The following is a 16,022-nucleotide window of genomic DNA, read 5'->3' as shown; positions in this document are numbered from 1 at the left end:
TTTATTGTAAAAAGAAGATATTTGCCTGAGGAAACATAAAGTTACGAGTTTTTCAGGTTTATGAGGTGCCGAAAAGCAGTAGTAATGATAACTTTGTAGAGGTTGTTTGTTAAACAAAGTTTTTTTTTATGAGACAAAAAAATGAATTATAATTCATCAAGATGTTGCGATCATGGCAACACTACTTGCATATGGCGTGAGGTTTAAGGAGATATCATGACAAACAATTAGCTTGACCTAACTTTCCTTTACTTTTTCCATCTGACATTGGTTACCTGTCATGTTTGTTTTTGAAAAATACTAGGATTGCCATATATTGAAATAATGTATCTGACCTTTTCTTTGATAGGTTGCTGGTAATAGACTTAGCGGCAGTCACTTATAAACAAGGGGATTGTTCAAGGCATAAGTAGAATATACTTTTAATAGATACATCTTTTTGAACTTGGATTCTTCTTACTTTTTTGCTACTGAATATTAAAATCACTTAATTTCAATGTAACAATTTGTTGTTAAGTTTATCTTGAACAAAAAAAATTTGCAATCTGTTTATTAATCATAAAATGATGTCATTTAAATTTTTTTTTTGATAAATAGAACCTATAATAAAACAAGAATTTTTAGAATGTTAACATAAAAGAGGCCCTACGGTTATGAACAAGGAGATTGTTAAAGTATGCACAAAATAGACTTTATATAAGCATTTTTTCAATTTTGTGACCCCCGGGGCAGGGTCAAATTTGACCCCAGGGGCATTATTTGAAGAAATTTGGTAGAGTACTATAAGATGCCACTACATACCCAATTTGATAACTCAAGCCCGATTGTTATCGACGAGAAGATTTTTAAAGTTTTCAAAAAATAGGCCTTATATCAGCAAATTTTCAATTTTGTGACGCCGGGGCGTGGTCAAAGTTGACCACAGGGGCATAATTTGAACAAATTTGAAAGGGGTTCACCCAAGGAACATTCCTGAGAAATTTCATCAAAATTGGCACAGTACTTTAGGAGGAAGATGTTTAAAGAAAAAGTTAACGCACGGACGCACGCACGCACGACGGACACAGGACCATGACATTAGCGCCGCTGGCCTCTGGCCAGTTGAGCTAAAAAAAATCTTGACTTTTTATTGTTATCTAGGTTTTTATAACTTGAATAATCTAGTTAAGTATGTTGTACAAGATTAAAATCCCCACATATGACATAGGTTTCATCTCCTAATATGTCAATTTAATTAAAAAGCTCAGCATAAAAATCTGGTATATCAGTATTGGGTCCATATACAGTACATAGAGTAAATCTTTTTGTATCAAATGTTAAATCCAAGAGTAAGTCATTTCCAGTTTGATCTGTTATGGTGGCATGAATTGTTACTGCTGTATTCTTTTTGAATAAAATGCAAACCCCTCTAGAGTTAGAAGTACCATGACTGAAATAACAATCCCCATCCCACTGAATAGATACCTGTTTTTCTGTTAATGGAATAAAGTGACAATCTGCAAACAATATGCATTTGCTTTTTGGTTTTTGAAATAGTTTAATACATCTTTACGTTTTATAGTCGTTAAGGCCACGGCAGTTGTAAGATACAATCTTAAAGTCAACCATTTGTATAGATTGTGAAGTTTAGATTATAATTTTGGTACATCATACGAAAGAACCCAATTACCAATAAACTTAAAAAATTACAGTTTGTTATGAACTTAATGTATAAAATATGTACATCAAATACAAAAAAGTTTGTTCATTACACGGGTTTCCACATCTGTATTTAAGTGAAACATTTACATAAAAAATAGCATAGCATGCTGTTTTTGTACCAAATACTCAGTTACAAAACATGAATGTCAAACACACACACACACACACACACACACACACACACACACACACACACACACACACACACACACACACACACACACACACACACACACACACACACACACACACACACACACACACACACACACACACACACACACACACACACACAAACAGGTAAGCTTTTGAGCATTGCAATATTATGATCCAAAGTAGTCCCTGTTTATTAAAATTATTCAAGCAATAAATAGGCTTTGATTCGCATGTTGTTTTTAGGAAGATGTATATTATCTGAACTAAGTTTTCGGACAAAAATGTTATGAACGCACTGATGCGTTGAATCCCAAGATCGCAGTGAACTTATTAGGAAAGGCAAACAGTGTATAAGATGTAACACGCAACATTAACAACATAGTGTCGTCATTATAGCGTTACTATCTTTCCTAAGTGAAATGACTCTTCACACAAAGTGTCAACAAAAGTGATGGTAATATTCTCATATTTTAGAATCTAATCTACATAGCACATCAATATATGATGGGAATAAAACAGCGTCAAATTCGTTTGAAAATTATTACCACCACTGAGAATTAACAATGTGTGAACAGCATACATACCATACAACAAATGATGCATATTTGTCAGAACCGCCTCATATTCAAAAACGTATTTTATATGACAATTATCCTGGTATGTCGTGCGGACTTCTGTTTAGAATTACATATCTTCATTTAAATCCGAAACATGATAAAGGGTTCTTACATTCTGAAATCACGTTTACAGATATTGGAACAGAAATTCAACATAGTAAAACATACGACCTGCTAATGGTTTGATCGTATAATGGCCGAAACAATTATGCTTTTATTTATAAGGAAACTCAACTCTAACGGGGAAATATGCGTAGTCCCATCGTTAATAATAAAGTCGTCTCATTATCGTATTTTATTATTAATGATAACGATCGCGAAGGAAAAGAAAGGAAAACTGACCACCTCTGATTCGATTCAAATTACCATTTCGAAGAATGGAGCAAATATTATATAGTTCTTGTTAATAATCGATTCAAAATGCATTATTATAAATTTTTTATTCCGAAGGTTGTCGAAGGTTTGCCAGTGTGTAATTTTTACTTTTGGAGTAATATGTTTCTGTGTATTGAGGCAAAATGAGCGAAATGATGGTGTGCATGTTTTGCTATCCTGTATGGCTCTGTTGATTACACATGACATTGTTCTATGCTCCTTTTTGTGCCATCTATTGAGGTAAATATTTTATGAAGTAAGCTCTTAAAGCGAACAACACTAGAAGCACCCAATACAATTTACGGCGATTGTTTTCCGAGCTTCACATTAAAGCGTCGTATGCGTCTTGGACTTAAACATATTAACTTGTTGCGGATAATATATTATTGACAATGTATATACTGAAGTTTGTAATTACTTGTACCATTATACTCTGGGAACAAACTGAGCGGCTGCATTCATATAATCTCGCAATATATGTACATTATGTTGTTATGTTAATCATCGCGCTTATTAATCAGTGGCAATATAAAAGATAAGCAATCAATCATCTTATCTTTTAAATACACGGCGGAACATTATTTATAAATTGAATATTTTTTAGGAATACATTCAGTAATGCGGGCATGTTTACCTCAAGGTGTAGCCGTTAAATATTCAGTAAAAGTATACAAACAAAACAACTCTATCCCATTGTTCACAACAAATCATGAATTTTTGCTTATTATAATTAATGTGTTGAGGAACGCTATTTCCGAATTTTAACGTAAAATACATAAGTAGATGACACGAATATTGGGTATTGATGTATTCATGTGAAAAGTTATGACCCAAAATAAAGAATTTACGCAGAAATAAATATGCTATCTTTACCATTCTAACAATCAAAACAGATAGCAAAACCGTTCTCTTATAACTATCATCACAAAATTATACATGGTTTACTTTCATAATAAGTGCGAAGCATATAGTCAACGTGCAAAAAAGCAATTAAAATTTCCATCCCCTAATATTGTTTCTCTATTTGTTTAATCAATTTTAACACATGTCATTCTTCAACCATAAATGTTGATAAAAAAAGACTAATTTTGAATAGACGTATACATATATTCAATTTATATGCATGTATGGTTGTAAATAAGCTGTTGCATGTTAACTTAAGATAATAAACCCGTACCAGTGTTGTCATATCCAACACAAAGGAAAAACACAATAGTCGAACGCATTTTTAAATAAAAATAAGATACACAAAATACAGTACAAACTTTGAACATCGAATTTGTTTAGAATGTATTCTTGATATAAACATATCATAAATTCATCGCGAACAATTAAAGTGCCAGCTTCATTTGCAGTGGCAGTCATGTTTGTATAACATTATGAAACCTACCTACATAAATTCTTAACTGCTGGCGTGTATGAATAACTTTTTTGTTAATATTTGTAAACAACAGAAATCGGGTCCTATGTAGTTTTTGTTGCTCATATATTGCTGTCAGAATAACCGAGTTTTCATACACAAAATAGTACAATTGATTGTTCGAACGTTTATTTGAAATATGTGATAAAGGATGAACGGATAATTGTATTTTCAATTTATTGTTGAACAAAACAAAAATGTTGTGACTGCATGTATTCAGTTCAGGAAGGAATAACTCACTCAAACTTGAAAAATTAAAATGTGTTTTCGTATTTGTTTACAATTATTAATATTGCAATACGTTTGAAATATCAAATAATTATAAAAAGCAAGCCACAACCTTTGAATATAAAAGTTTGCAAGCTGCGGGATTGGAACTCGGACCTATCTTGGTAAAAACAAACACTCCCATTGTCGTACACTGTGACGCTATCGTGTTTTGAATTAGACCAAATTTCGTGGCTGTACGCTAATACTCATAACACGCTCGGAGTGACGTTCATTTACGAAATGTTGTGATGTTATTACAGCGTTGATACCGTAATATATGTTCGGCATTATCTATAACGTCAAAACCATTACTACTTGGGCTAACAACAATAGCATTGTTACAACCCGTTTTGCAATAAACCCGTTTTGCAATAAAATTATTGCAAAACGGGTTGGAGTGTCTTATTGCAATTTTTTTTTTAAACAACCCGTTTTGCAATAAACCCGTTTTGCAATAAAATTATTGCAAAACGGGTTGGAGTGTTTTATTGCATTTTTTTTAACAACCCGTTTTGCAATAAACCCGTTTTGCAATAAAATCACAACACATTTATTTGCAATAATTTCATTGCAAAACGGGTTGGAGTGTCTTATTGCAATAAGAATTTTGTATAACAACCCGTTTTGCAATAAACCCGTTTTGCAATAAAATCATCACTCTTGTATTTATTCAAATGGATTGGAATAGTTAAAAGTGATGTTCAAATTTTGTATTTAAATAATATTGTTTTAAAATAGACAAAACTGTGAGTTAAAACTTAAAATTAAAAAGCATGGAAGGTGGTGAATTTCGAGATTTAATACGATAAAACAAAACAGAATGTGTGTCGAAACGTGTTGAAGTGTCTTCATGCAACGTCAGTTGTGAGTTACAAACCGTTTCGCAATACAATCATCACATATATACTATTTGTTTCAAATTGATTTGAAACGGCATAAAGGAAGTTTAAAATGTCGCCTGCAAGGTAAATATGATACAACTAAACTGAATGTATATATGAAGTGATTTTCACCAATTGGGAAATTAAGTGAAAACAACCCAGAAGTGCAATAACTTTATTGCAAAACGGGTTGGAGTGTTTTATTGCAATTTGTAATTTTTATAACAACCTGTTTAGCAATTAACCCGTTTTTCAAAAATTTTATTGCAAAACGGGTTGGAGCGTCTTATTGCAATTTGAAATTTGTATAACAACCCATTTTGCAATAATAACATGACACATGCATTAACTAATTCAAATGGAATGGAAAGATTAAAAAGGAAATTTAAAATATCGTATTGAAATAATATTATTTCCAAATATAGACAAAACTGTTAGTTTCCACTAAAAAGTAAAAAGCATTGAAGGCGATGCATTTCGAGATTGAATGCGATAAAACAATACAAAATGTAAATAGAAAGTGTTTCAACCTATTAAGTACTGAAGTGAAGATAACGCCGAAATGCAATAATTTACTTAAAAAACGTGTTGAAGTGTCTTCATGCAATGTGAGTTGTGTGTAACAAACCGTTTCGCAATAAAATCATCACATATATACTATTTTTTTCAAATTTCTTTGAAACGGAATAAAGTAAGTTTAAAATGTCGCCTTCAAGGTAAATATGATAAAACTAGAGTGAATGTATATATTTATGAAGTGATTTTCACCAATTGGGGAATTAAATGAAGACAACCCAGAAGTGCAATTATTTTATTGCAAAACGGGTTGGAGTGTTTTATTGCAATTTGTAATTTGTATAACAACCCGTTTTGCAATAAACCCGTTTTGCAATAATTTTATTGCAAAACGGGTTGGAGCGTTTTATTGCAATTTGATTTTTTTATAACAACCCGTTTTGCAATAAACCCGTTTTGCAATAATACAATGACACGTGTATTAATTAATTCAAATTGATTGTAAACATTAAAAAGGATATTTAAAATATCGTTTTTTTTTATTTCCAAATATGGACAAAACTGTTAGTTTCCACTAAAAAGTAAAAAGCATTGAAGGCGATGCATTTCGAGATTTAATGCGATAAAACAATACAAAATGTATATAGAAAGTGTTTCAACCTATTTAGTACTGAAGTGAAGATAACGCCGAAATGCAATAATTTACTGAAAAAACGTGTTGAAGTGTCTTCATGCAATGTGAGTTGTGTGTAACAAACCGTTTCGCAATAAAATCATCACATATATACTATTTTTTTCAAATTTCTTTGAAACGGCATAAAGTAAGTTTAAAATGTCGCCAGCAAGGTAAATATGATAAAACTAGGCTGAGTGTATATATTTATGAAGTGATTTTCACCAATTGGGGAATTAAATTAAGACAACCCAGAAGTGCAATAATTTTATTGCAAAACGGGTTGGAGTGTTTTATTGCAATTTGTAATTTGTATAACAACCCGTTTTGCAATAAACCCGTTTTGCAATAATTTTATTGCAAAACGGGTTGGGGCGTCTTATTGCAATTTGAAATTTTTATAAAAACCCGTTTTGCAATAAACCCGTTTTGCAATAAAATTATTGCAAAACGGGTTGGAGTGTCTTATTGCAATTTTTTTTTACAACCCGTTTTGCAATACACCCGTTTTGCAAAAAAATTATTGCAAAACGGGTTGGAGTGTTTTATTGCATTTTTTTAACAACCCGTTTTGCAATAAACCCGTTTTGCAATAAAATCACCACACATTTATTTGCAAAAATTTATTGCAAAACGGGCTGGAGTGTTTTATTGCAATTTGTAATTTGTATAACAACCCGTTTTGCTATAAAATCATCACACATGTATTATTTAATTCAAATTGATTTGAAACTCTGAAATGAACATTTCAAATGTCGTATGTACGGATTTAAGTTAAACACATATTAAGACCAGGTTGTAAGATTTGCCCAAATAATAAAATACATGGCAAGATATTAAATGCAGCAGAAAATATGATAAAACAACACAATATTTTTATAGAAAATGATTTCCAAAAAAATAGGAATTATGCGAAGAAAACCCATAATTCAATTTGTTTATTGTAGTGTGTTTTTGCAATGTGATTTTTTTTTATAACAACGCGGTTTTCAGGAATATCATTACATATATACTAATTGATTCAAATTGATCAGAAAATGTATTCAGGAAGTTCCAAATGTATACGGACACTGTGAATGAACAAAAACTGTAACGAGGCCCCAAAAGTCAACGTCAGTAGGCGTTTTACGAAGGATAACAGCCACACCAGGTAGGTTTTTGTCAATATCTCTGCTGATTGTCCTCTGGTTTTCATACGACCTGGTGCAGGCAATAAAGCATGCATAAAGCTTGCGATCGGTATATCACGTGTGGTGTGTGTTGCTTTGGTTTTCGAGAACACTTCGACACAAATTTTCATTGTAGAAGCAAACGTATTTAAACATACAAAGAGTCGGTGTTTACAAAAATAAACGATCACATAACTATCTATTTGTTACCGGACGAACATATATTACCAAGTTTTTCGAAAATATGTTTCGGATAATAAATATACGTTTAAAGAGTAGAATCTAATATGGCAAACGTCAGTAGTACATTTTAGAATGGCAAACGTCAGTAGCCAAACAATGCAAACGGCAGTAGACGAATATATATGCAGGCGGTCCTTCCACCTTTTAGACACACCCATAAATATGTTAACTAATATAATGACATTTACTTTAACAAGTATTATATTTCTGTTCAAAACAGTAAGATTTAGAAGCTTGATAGTATTTATTACCACGCACACATAAGAACTGCAACTGTGCTGTATAAATAAATACGTACGAAAAGTGAAACAGTTCCTTTGGAATTGGACGTTTATGAACGAATATGGTAAATGATATGGTGCGAGCGCGACACGCGTGTGTGTGTTGTTCATGTTAATTTCCCAAGAGCAATCGTCAGCTGTTATGAATAGTAAATGTATGTATACATTACATTTTACTTGCGACTTTTTGAAGTTTAAAATCTTATTATTCATTTCGAATTGCTAATTGTAACACGAAATAATTACCCCGTAAAAGTTATATTCTTAAAAGCTATTTAAGGTCTATATCTTCGAATACTGTGTTTACACTATACATTCCATGTAAAAATTCCTAACATGATGCATACCGTTTGTGTTTAATCGGTATATTTAACATGTAATTCAGTTATGTCACATGTGTGTCGTTTTTGTGGGGATGCCCTCAAAACCAAGTGGGGGTTAAAACTGCACGAGGACAGGCACCTCGGCTTGTCAAAATATTCATGATGTGAGAAGCAATTTAGAAGAACAGAGGATCTCACCAGACACATGTGAGTATTTGTTAAAGCCCCATTACTGCTCAAAATCAACGAACATTTCGTACAATATTTCGGAAAATAAAGTTAAACAATTTAAAATCAGTGTTCCTTCTAGCAATTGCCGAAATTTCCACGCCGGATGTGGTCTGGTAACATAGATTTCTGTAGATACAAAATGCCCGTTTTTATGTTTTTGTGGCACAATTAATTCCATTTTAATTTCCCGCAAATATATCTATTCATGCGACACACGAACACTAAAATGGTACCACGTTAGTGTTCATGTGTCGTTTGAATAGATACCGTAAAATGGAAATAATTATGCAAAAAAAAAACAACAACAACGAGCATTTTGTATCTACAAACATCCAAGTTACCTACAGAATCCGGATAGTGCCATCTACAATCTCGCCCTTCTTTCATCAAGGGCGACACACGACACACGAAGCGATACACGATATTTTGCACGACACACGATATTTTGCGCGATACTCAAAGCGACACACGGTATTTTGCGCCACACACGATATTTTGCGCGATACACGAAGCGACACGCGATATTTACCACGATATATCGCCTTTTGGGCAACCTACACAAGGGTGATATTTAGTGGTACATTCTCGCGCGTCGCTTCGTGTATCGCGCAAAATATCGTGTGTCGCGCAAAATATCGTGTGTCGCTTTGAGTATCGCGCAAAATATCTTGTGTCGCGCAAAATATCGTGTATCGCTTCGTGTGTCGTTTGTCGCCCTTGATGAAAGAAGGGCGAGATTGTAGATGGCACTATCCGGATTCCGTAGTTACCAGACCACATCTGGCGTTGAAAATTTGGCAATTGCTATAAGGAACTATGATTTTTAATTGTTAACCTTTATTTTGAGAAATATTGTACGAAATTTTAATTGATTTTGAGTAGTAATGGGGCTTTAAGTAAACGACAAAATGCATTAACTGACATTTTTAATAAGTATCGGAACATATTCATGTTCACACCAATTCATTTATAATGTCATTAACGGGACTCTGTCACTTCTCTGAAATGAAGAATATAATATTAGTAAATAATAAATTTGTATAATGAGACTATTTCGTGTGAAAATTATCAAGGCATTTTAAGATGAAATAGTTAACACTATTATTCTGTTGGTAAAGTTATACTGTTATATATTATGTATACGATTAACAGTAGCGCAGAAATCGGTATTTGATATTTCTTCATTTGAGCTCGAATTCGTGAGCTTGATCCCCGCTTTGGGTTTAAATTAACATATCGGCTGGAAGACGATCACTCCGTCCACTTTATCACGTGATATTGCGGTCAGAAAACAGACAAGCTAACACCGAAGTGACGTATATTCTCAGAGATAACGCGACATTCTGGATGATTGTAATAAAAATGTTATCCCTTATAACAGTGGTTTAATTGTTTTGTATCATTTATTGCTTTGAAAATGCACATTTTTTTTTTTTTTAAATAACATTAGCTATATATAATGGGTATTTCAGTAAGTTAAACACGCTCACAGACGCTTGCGCTGGTACCGAAATCCCCCCATGTTAGTAGGTTTAATGGTGGTATTATTAATAAATAACACCTATGCAATTGTATTTACCGATGTTATTTACGAAAAATATAAACAGAACATTGTATGTACATGCATCTGACACGAACAAGCGTTTTATAACAGGGATTTCGGCCGCGTTTTTTTTTTTGCTGTGAGTGAAAAATAATTTATTTATTGGATATTAATTGGATATTAATTTTATGTTTTGGATTTTCATTTATAAATATACACTTTTTGTATACTTTTTGCCATTAGGAATATAACCCAATTACCAATCTACAATAATGAAAATGCCCACGAAATCCCTATCTATGATTATCACATGGGTTGAAACATTGTACTCAGACCAAGGCACAGTAGAAGTGCTCTCACTATAGTTTGACAACTGAAAGCCGTCAGTTATTATTTACAAACATAAAATTATACATGTGAAGATTTCCCTGACCTTCTAGCCCATGTGCGTCTCTCCTGTTTCAGCCTTCCATCACCAGATATATATCATGCATGTTCAATGTGAATCTAAATTTAGTTTTAGTGCAGATTCGTTCATACGACACAAAGACACATTTTTTTTTACGGATCATTTTAATTTCCTCCAACGATATCTATCATACGACACACGAACACTAACTCCGATCCTAATAAAAACACAGTTCCGCTCGGCTTAGAGGACTGGGACAGCCATGTAAAATATCGAATATAATATAATTTTTTTATAAACAACTGTAAGCAAGATGAGTTGCAGATAATTGGTCAGTTACCACATTTTAACTAACTCTGTTGACCTGTTAATTCTTTTCAGCTCAATTCAACAGTGAAAAATGCGTCTAATATCACTTTAAACTGAGAATTTATATAAAATGTGTAAAAAACTTGTTATACATATATTTCAATATAAATTAAAATAAAAGTTAAGAAGAACATGTGTCGAAAAATGCGAAATAAGCCAGATAATTAATTCTGAAATCGAAAAAGGCTTCCAGACGAATTCGCCGGCATATATATCATGCATGTACAATGTGAATCTAAATTTAGTTTTAATGCAGATTCGTTCATACGACACAAAGACGCAATTTTGTTTCCTAGCAAATACGAGTAAAAGTGTCGGCATCGGCTTTAACCAGCGCTAACTTGTCTTTGCTGCATATTATGAAATTCGTCTTCAATGTATAATTTTTCTTGTCTATTTTTTGTGTTATTGTAACATATTTTTATCAATATATTACAATTTAACACATGAAAATCGTACAGTCTCCCTTTAAAGCCCCATAAACACTCACACTCAACGAATATTGCGTTTTAACGAGAAACAAAATGCTCGTCTTTATGTGTTTTGGCACAATATATTCAACACATGTTCATACACCATGTCAGTTTTCATGTGTCGTTTGATAGATATCGTTGCGGGAAATTAAAATGTTCATGTACCATGTTAGTGTTCGTGTGTCGTATAAGTAGATATCGTTGCGGATAATTAAAATGTTCGTGTACCATGTTAGTGTTCGCGTGTCGTATGCATATTTGAAGTGTGTATGGGGCGTTACCTGTTACTCATTGTCCTTGTATAATCATTATTGTTCTGTTTGCCGAACAAGCGACTGTTAGCATCAGTCACAACTATTTTAAGTTATCTTCCTTCATTTCCACGTCTTTGTTTCATTTAACTGTTACTCATTGTCCTTATATAATCATTATTGTTCTGTTTGCCGAATAAGTGACTGTTAGCATCAGTCACAACTATTTTAAGTTATCTTAATTTCCACGTCTTTGTTTCATTTAACTGTTACTCATTGTCCTTATATAATCAATATTATTCTGTTTGCCGAATAAGCGACTGTAAGCATCAGTTACAACTATTTTAAGTTATCTTCATTTCCACGTTTTTGTTTCATATAACTGTTACTAATTGTCCTTATATGATCATCATTGTTCTGTTTGCCGAACAAGCGACTGTTAGCATCAGTCACAACTATTTTAAGTTATCTTCATTTCCACGTCTTTGTTTCATTTAACTTTTACTCATTGTCCTTATATAATCAGTATTGTTCTGTTTGCCGAACAAGAGACTATAAGCATCAGTCACAACGTGTTTGTGTTATTTCATTGTTTCATTTAACTGTTACTCATTGTCCTTATATAATCATTATTGTTCTGTTTGCCAAACAAGGGACTATTAGCATCAGTCACAACGTATTTGTGTTATCTTCATTTCCACGTCTTTGTTTCATTTAACTGCTACTCATTGTCCTTATATAATCATTAGTGTTCTGTTTTCCTAACAAGGGACTGTAAGCATCAGTCACAACTATTTTCAAGTTATCTTAATTTCCACGTCTTTGCTTCATTTAACTGTTACCCATTGTCCTTATATAGTCATTAGTGTTCTGTTTGCCGAACAAGCGACTATTAGTATCAGTCACAACTATTTTGAGTTATCTTCATTTCCACGTCTTTTATTCGTTTAACTGCTACTCATTGTCGTTATATAATCTTTATTGTTCTGTTTTCCTAACAAGGGACTGTAAGCATCAGTCACAACTATTTTAAGTTATCTTAATTTCCACGTCTTTGCTTCATTTAACTGTTACCCATTGTCCTTATATAGTCATTAGTGTTCTGTTTGCCGAACAAGCGACTATTAGTATCAGTCACAACTATTTTGAGTTATCTTCATTTGCACGTCTTTTTATTCGTTTAACTGCTACTCATTGTCCTTATATAATCTTTATTGTTCTGTTTGCCGAATAAGCGACTATTAGCATCAGTCACAACGTACTTTTTGTTAGCTTTATTTCCACGTTTTTGTTTCATTTAATTGTTACTCATTGTCCTTATAAAATCATTATTGTTCTTTTTTCCTAACAACGGACTGTAAGCATCAGTCACAACTATTTTAAGTTATCTCAATTTCCACGTCTTTGTTTCTTTTAACTGTTTCTCATTGTCCTTATATAATCATTATTGTTCTGTTTGCCGAATAAGCGACTGTTAGCATCAGTCACAACCATTTCAGTTATCTTTATTTCCACGTTTTATTTAATTTAACTGTTACTCATTGCCCTTATATTAGCTTTATTGTTCTGTTTGCCTAACAAGGGACAATTAGCATCAGTCACAACGTATTTTTGTTAGCTTTATTTCCACGTCTTTGTTTCATTTAACTGTAACTCTAAGCCCTTATAGAAACTTAATTGTCTGTTCGCCGAACAAGCGACTGTCAGTGACAACGTTGTTTTTTGTTATCTTCATTTCCACGTGTTTGGTTCATTTTACTGTTACTCTTTGCCCTTATAGACACGTTATTTTTCTGTTAGCCTAATCAGCCACCCATTTGAAAAAATGAGACCTCTATCAGGGGATGCATATAAGGTCTTTATTGAATTATTGAAAGGGAATTACCGAAACCCAGTCAGTCAACGGAGTAAGGCCGAAAAGAATGCAATTATTTTGTTTTGGAGAAGACGATCCCGCCTTGAAATTAAAGAGGACAAGCTGTTTTACGACGGGAAAGTGGTCGTTAAAGAAAGCGATCTGAGAAACAAAGTAAAACAGTCAGTAAGGTCAATTAAAGGTGGCGGGGCCCGGTCTGTTGCCTATTCCCTGAAAGAAAAGTACGCAGGTGTATCTGAAAGGCTGAAATCTGAAAGGTGTTAGATAAAAGCAGTCGCCATGGACAAATGCAGGCAACATTTACAAATAAACCACCTCCTAAAACTATCAAGGCAAACCGCGTCTTTGAACGTGTACAGATTGATCTGTTACGATTAAAGGAGGTTCGTACGAGCGATGACAAAACGATGCGCTACGTACTTTCAGTCGTTGATGTGTTTTCAAGATACTTAATTTGCCGTTCGCTGCAAAGAAAGTCTGCGAAAGAGGTTGCTGATGCCCTTGAGGACATTTTCACGGAACATGGCTATCCTCAAATAGTGCAGTGTGATAATGGGACAGAATTTTTGGGTGAAGTTAGGGATCTCCTGAGAAGAAACATGGTAAAAGTAATAAAAGGAAGACCTTACCATCCCCAAAGCCAGGGAAAAGTTGAAAGGCAGAATAGAATAATTCGAAAAAAAATAAGTTACGAAACACAAAGGAGTGGAAGAAAGGGATTTAATTGGGCAAACAATTTGAAGAAAATCACTTCTGCAATAAATCGCCAACCGAAAGAAGTTCTTGGATATCAGACGCCTTTTTCAGTTTATTTTGCTCGAGATGGTGAGAAATCCGCTGATTCCATTAGAGACAAGGCTGGCTCGGCGTCTGGGAGATGTGCACAGAGAACGTTTGCATTTCATTTAAAACGCAATTCCTGCTCAGTTTACGAGAAAGGCGACAACGTTTTGGTTCGTTACCCATTTGGCAGGAGAGTACCCTACAAAAGGTATGTATTAAAAGGTAGGATACTAAAGCGAAAACGTGGCTTTTCGACTTACAAAATTGAATTCAAAACCCCTGAAAATGAACTGAAAAGGCAATGGGTCAATGTAGAGCATATCACAAGTTGCACCATTGAGGAAGAAAGGAAAAAGAAAGAGCAGTCGTTAAGAATGTTTAAAGAACAGGAAAGAAAACGACAACATAGGGATAAATATTTGATAACAGTTGACCCTGTTGATGACTTGATTGACAGAACATCAGATACAAGCAATGATCAGTGTAATGAGTCAGGTGATGCGAACAATTTCTGCAATAACAATGACATCGAAATTGACTATGACCCCATGGGAATAGGTAATTGCCAGTTTTTGGCAATAAGCCACCAAATTCAGAGTATAGGACTAAACATTTCTGGCACAAACTTTCGAAAACTTGCTGTCGATCATATTTCACTTCATAGGAACTTCTACGCTGATTTTGATGAAATGCCAATAGGAACATACATTAGGCGAATGCAGAAAGAAACAACTTTTGGGGATAACATGACTCTGATTGCAATAGCACGCGAGTTGAATTGTCGATTTCTTGTCATCAGTTCTGAAGGACCAGACCACAATAGAATTGTTTCGAATACTGGATTGTTTGACCACACTCAGCATATATTGACACTTGGGTTCTATCCAGAAATACACTATGTTTCAGTTGTTTGCCATGCCATTGATGCATTAGTTGAAACAGTTTCTCAGAACGCCAGGAATTCACTTCTGGAAGAAATACGCAGTAGTCATATCGTAGAAAGTGCTGATGAAACAAGCATGCAAGCTGACAGAGAAATCGTAACAGACGGGTCAATGACAAGAAACAGAGGATGCGACGAAACAATAGCGTTGCATGGCTCATGCATAAACATCCATATTCAAAGCAATCAATCGGGTAATGTTCAAAACAAATTGACAGAAAGCAGTGAAGAAGATGACATCGATGACGCAGAAAATGACTTTGAAATTTCAATATCAGAAGACAGTCAATCAACTGATGATGTACATGAGAGTAGGTTTTCAGTTCATATCCCAACAACCATAACAGAAAGACAACATGGAGTTGACATCTATGATATGAATGAAGCACCCATTGACAGCGAACAGCAAAACATTGAGTCAGTTGATGTGCAAACAATTTTGCCTGGAAGCAAACATCACAATGAAAATGACACGGAACATGAAAGATCTGAATCCGATATTCCCACCTTACCTGATCT

This window comes from Dreissena polymorpha, chromosome 4 (assembly GCF_020536995.1).
Source record: "Dreissena polymorpha isolate Duluth1 chromosome 4, UMN_Dpol_1.0, whole genome shotgun sequence".
Taxonomy (NCBI): domain Eukaryota; kingdom Metazoa; phylum Mollusca; class Bivalvia; order Myida; family Dreissenidae; genus Dreissena; species Dreissena polymorpha.
The sequence above is the reverse complement of the archived record's forward strand: the minus strand, read 5'-3'. Positions refer to the sequence as shown.